Consider the following 6,000-nt stretch of genomic DNA (forward strand, 5'->3'; position numbering starts at 1 on the left):
GGTTCTGAAAATACAAAGATGCAGGAAAAGAGGATAAGTCTGGGAGTTTTGTTGGAGTGGTAGCTGAAAGCACAGTGGAAGCGAGAACGCTCCATCAGAGTGTACAAGCCGATTGGAAGTTTGCTGAGGAGGAACTGCTAGATCTGCTTAGAAAATATACCTGCAAAGGGCAAGTGTATTTACATCGGGCAGGTAACGAGGATGCAATATTAAGGGACACATGATCCTCTCAGACTGTGATGCTGAAGGATAAGGAGATATGTACTCCTGAAGGATTATTTCCAGAAAAGATACTGCTAAAGGAAATTCACCGAGAGACAAAAAGTGCAAAATTATGTCAAGCGACGATAGAGTGCCCAGAAAGGTGTGGAAAAATTGGGGTAGGAAAATTGGAAAAACTCTCTGCTCCAGGTATACAATTTGTCCTTGCGAAAAATATAGCTAATTCACCAGTAGGAGTGCTGCCTGCTCTGGTTGAAAAGCCAGTGGAGACACAGGCAACTGAAGCAATGCAGGAGTCTTATCGTGGAAGCTTTCCTGATTGTGGGGTAACAAGGTCCCAATGTCACCAGTTAAAACAGGAGAGATCAAAAATATAAACATGAGGAAGCTTATGTGGCATTAAGAGAGACTTTGTTCCATAAGATAGTTGAGACAAAGCAGGAGCAAACAGGTGATCATGCAAATATTTTAGCTCAGCTAAACTAATTGAGTTACAGCAGAAAGATAAATTTTTAATGCAGTTGTATCAAAAAGCGTATACGTTAGGAATTTGGAATGTATTCGTGAGTGTTATTACGTTATAATGATGTCAGAATGAGGATATGGAGACGATCACACATTTAAGGAGATGATAATTGAGCAGAGGTTCGTCAAATGGTATCGCCAATGGGGTACAGAAAGGAGGTGATGCGAATGGGACATGAGCTAGTATCTCGAGGTCACCCAGGATTAATAGCCCTGGGGAGTTGTTTAGACAGCATTTAAAAGTATTGCAGCATGCTATCGGGGATGCTATCGGGGATAAGGTATTACTATTACTTCCAGTGATAGGTGAACCTTGAAAAACAAGGTTTAGTTGACCTTATAAAATACAAAAGACATTGAGTGAGGGTTAACTACTTGATAAGGACTCCAGACAGAACGAAATCTCACAGTGTATGTCATGTGAATAGGCTCAAAATATACTTTGACAGAGAAGGATTGCAAGAGGACACGGTGTTAATGATTATGGCACAGAAAGAAGAACCAATTTCAGAGGATTCTGTATCAGACATTCCTCAAATTAAAGTGGACAATGAGGTAGTTGTCGAAAACTGGGATAATTATTGAGTTACCTTCCTGAGAAAAACTGAAATGACCAGAAAGAGTTATTTCTATATCATGGGGCGATATGCAGATATTAACTTGGAAGTACTAACCTAATTGTGCATAATGTAGTTATAGGAAATGCTGTTATGGTAAAGCAACTTCCCTACAGGCATAATCCTCTAAAGTTAGCGTAGGTTCAGAAGATGGTTGAATGCATACTCTAAGGTGACATAATCAGCATGTGTTAGGGTGACTGGAACTCACCCATAGTCATGGTGCCAAAGCCAAATGGCACCCAACGATTGTGTGTGGACTATCGTAACGTCAATGCATTTAAAAAGGTTAATGTATACACAGTTCCACGGTTGGAAGACTGTGTTCAAAATGTGGGAGAAGCAACGTACATTTGGTATGAAAAACGTGCCGGCCACATTTCAAGGACGAATCAATAAGTTTTCAGATTCTCCAAACTTGTGGTGTACATTGATGACCTGGTGATATTTAGTCACTCATGGAAGGAACACTTACAGCATTTATCAGACTTGTTCGACTGACTTCGGAAGGAAGGCTTGTTGGTAAACATAGAGAAAAGTGAATTTGCCAAAGCAAAAATCACCATCCTGGGCCATGCTATTAGATATAGATAAATGAGATGTAAGTGTTTAGGTAATTGGGGAATTTCCCGTACTGTCGACAAAAGGATCAGTTCCTGGGACTGAGTGGATTTTATCGAATGTTTGTGCCTCATTTTCGCAGTGTGACTGCTCTAGTCACGGAATTGTTAAAGAAAGGGAAGAAGTTTCAGTGGACAGAGGACTATCAAAAGGCATTTCACGGCAGGAAGTATGTGTTAGCCACTGCCCGACGTTCAGACACACCTGATTATGTAAAAGCATTCGAGGTGGATTTAAATACGAGTGATGTGGTATCGGTGCTGGGCTCTTGCAGGAAGATAACGACAAGACAGAGATACCTATTTGGTAATTCGCCAAGAATTTCAGCGTTCATTGGCAGAAATATTCAACAGTTGAGAAAGAGACTGTGAGCTTTGTGCTGGCACTACCATGTTATATTACCAGCAACGTATCTGAGCCAACCAGAAACACTGAGCATAACCGATTGAGGTTTTTGGAGAAATTTAAGGACAAAAATGCTGCCCTGTTAAGCTGGAGCTTGTTGTTACTGTCATTCAATTAGAAAACTAATTGCACGGGGCAGGTCTTGAAAATATGATTACCAATGCATTGTTGAGACTTGAGTGGCAAACGGAGGCACTCAATGATGGAAGTACCAGACACTGAATCCAGATGGAGTTATGCACATTTGCATGTTTATAGTAAATGAATATGCATGGGCATTTTAATGTACGAACCACTATTTTGGGGAGTTTTGAAAACCGAAGCCATCATTGGATATTGACGATTCAACAAAACATCAGGGGGAGCTGTCACCCAGGTGGTCTCTTTACAAGGTTATGGTGTCCTTGAATTGTTTGCATAGAGTTTCTAAACGACCCAAGGTTCCGACATGTCTCAATATTAAATGCTTCTTTGGAGTCCATTTGATTTATCTAACAGATAATGCCTCGGGAAAAGGTTTTCAAGTCAATTAAAAAAAAAACTTGTGTAATCAAGGGGATGTGGCCAGCTGTCCACCTGCACAGGACAGTTCAATTCGAGGGTTAGTTGAGTCAGGTGTCATTGTTGAAACTGGATGCTCTCCCCCTCCTTCAGAGACTGAAGAGTCAAGTTTAGACATAAAACACACAGACGATGTCATAATTAATAAACTATTCCTACTTTTACTTCAGGTGTAGCTGTCTCTAAAAGGTCTTTTAAATCAAAACCACTTTTATGAGATCCGCGCATTTATTTTCAGAATTTAAAGAAGAAACAGACTACAGTGTAATACATGTGTCACTGGCACAAGTAATGGGAACAGTAATGGAGCATATTATCCAAGTATAACCGGGTCCAACATCCAGACCAATCAAGATAAAGCAAAATATGAGCGATCGTGGAAATCTGAAATACAGATGCAAAATGATGAGAAATGCAACAGAAGATGCAGGATCTGGGCAGAGAAAAAGAGTTAACATATCGAGTCTTATATGAATCTGTTCTGAACAAGTTATGTTGGACTCAAAAAGACTTATTTCCATTTTTCTCTGTTCTGATACTGCTGGAATTGCTGGTTTTCTCTCCAGCATTTTAAAGTTTTGCAATGTCAGGAAACAGAGAGTAAGAATGAGCAGTTGCTTTTTTTGGCTGGATGCCTATGCCCCGCAGTGTTCCACAGAGGTTGGTTTGGGGCTTTCATTGTTTGTCATTTATGTAAATGATTTGCGTGAGAATGTCGAAGGCATGGTTCAAGTTTGCAGATGACACCAAAACTGGTGGCATAGTGGACAGTGAAGAAGGTTTTCTAAGAATACAAAAGGATTTTGACCAAATGAGTCAATAGACTGATAAATAGCAGATAGAGTTCAAGCTGGATGAATGTGAGTGGCAGACGATAATGTGTGTTTGCTGTTGTCTGATGCACCAGGAATGGGTTGATTTTATTCCCCATCCCCTGGATTCAATATATCGATAGCTTTCATAATCTTTGAGAAGCTTTATCCTCTCTGTGGTTACCCTCTTGCTGTTAATATATTTGCACAATATCTTTGGATTATCCTTCAACATATCTGCCCAAACTTCTCATATCTCCTTTCTGCTTTCCTGATTTCTCTCAAAATGATGCCCTATACTCTTTATATTGACGAAGAGATTACATGGAATAATGTTGCCGCTATCTAAAGTAAAATTTTCGTTGATTCTAGAATAATAGCTCAATAATTGTAGCTGTCCATTGTTCCTTAACATTACCAGCATTACCCTTCACTCTAACAGAAAACATATGGCTCACAACTTCCGGCGTCACACTGTTGAACGCCACCCACTTGTTAGACATCGTTTTACCTGCTAACAGTCTACTTCAATTAAACTTGGTAACTCCGTGTCCATTTCCATTAAAATTTATGGTACTCCAATTGAAAAAAAAATAATGAAAAACTTATTCTTTTCCATAACCATTATGAAATACCCAACATACCCAAAATACCCAAAATATTCCCTCACGTTGACTTCAATCACTTGCCCTGCCTATTGCATAGAACAAGGACTAGTTTAGTTCCTTCTCTGTTGGAATCGTCTGCATATTGATGAAGAAAGATTTCTTGAACACATTTGACAAATTCTTCACCATCCAACCCGTTAACACGGTGGTAGTCCCAAACAATTTTTAGAAAATTAAAATCCACCATTATAATAACCTTATTAAGCTTATATATATCCTCGATCTCTCTACATGTTTGTTTCTCAATTTATTTCTTACTGTTGGAGAGCATAGGGTACAATACAATCAACGTGTTCTTTCCTTTCTTATTTTTAATTTCGACCAATATATTTTCACTGGGCGATGTCGTAAATGAGCATTTCGTGCAATCTGTTCAAAGTGGACTTTATTTTCTTATTTTTAATACTACATGCATATTTTAACTGGATAAGTTTTCAGAAATATTTTCTCCAGTTACAGCAATAATTTATTCCTTAATCAGAAATGGCAGACCTCCCCATCCCTGCCCTCTGCATGTCTGTCTCTATCTTTTCTATGACCCTTAAAACCTGGAACATTGAATTGGCAGGCTTGAACATCTTCCAGGCGAAAGTGAGGACTGCAGATGCTGGAGATGAGAGTCGAGAGTGTGGTGGTGGGAAAGCATAGCAGGTCAGGCAATATCCGAGGAGCAGGAAAATCGATGTTTCAAGCACAAGCCCTTCATCAGCCCATTCCTGATGAGGGGCCTTTGCCCAAAACGTTGACTTTCCTGCTCCTCACATGCTGCCTGACCTGCTGTGCTTTCCCGAAACTACACTCTCGACTTGAACATCTGTCAACCAATTTTCTGTAATACATATGATGTCCCAATCCCATGTTCTTAAACATGCCTTGAGTTCATCAGCCTTCCCTGTAAGACCCCTACATTGAAATACATACAATTTAGTGCTTCCGAATTACTATAAACTCTTGACTCTCTCGTTTTCTTTTTTAATTGACTTTCTCTCCTCACATTCGTAAACTTCTCTAACCATCCTGCCATTTGTGCTGCTACTTGGAATATAAAGTTTCCCTACATAGAATGAGCAAATCTCCCTTCTAAGATATTCGATGCTTTCCAGTTTAGATTAGACCAGTCTTTTCTGAACAGGTCATTTCTATTCTAAAATAGATTCCAATTTCCCAAAAATCTAAATCCCTCAATAACACAATAGCTCTTCTCCCTTTTTAATCCTTTAGTAAACAAGAACGTATTGCTCTAACGGTTTTATTTTTAATACTGTACCTCACCTCTTAAGTTCACTCTATATTGTTTTAATCTTTCCCTAAAAAATGTCATTCCTGCCAATAACTACAATAATGTTTGGCTCTTCAATCTCACCTTTAACAACGTTCTTGAAATGTTTCGAATCGCTCTTAATCCTCGTACAGGGAAAGCAACAAACCATCCTCAATTACCACTCACTGCCCCAGAATCTCCTGTTGATGCCACTGATAGAAACGTCCACTGAAACAATAATTCTACAACTCTTCTCAAACTCTGCTCGAAATAAGAATCATTCCAATTGTCCAATAACTGATTGCGCT

The sequence above is a fragment of the Chiloscyllium punctatum genome, chromosome 12 (genome assembly GCF_047496795.1).
Source record: "Chiloscyllium punctatum isolate Juve2018m chromosome 12, sChiPun1.3, whole genome shotgun sequence".
Taxonomy (NCBI): domain Eukaryota; kingdom Metazoa; phylum Chordata; class Chondrichthyes; order Orectolobiformes; family Hemiscylliidae; genus Chiloscyllium; species Chiloscyllium punctatum.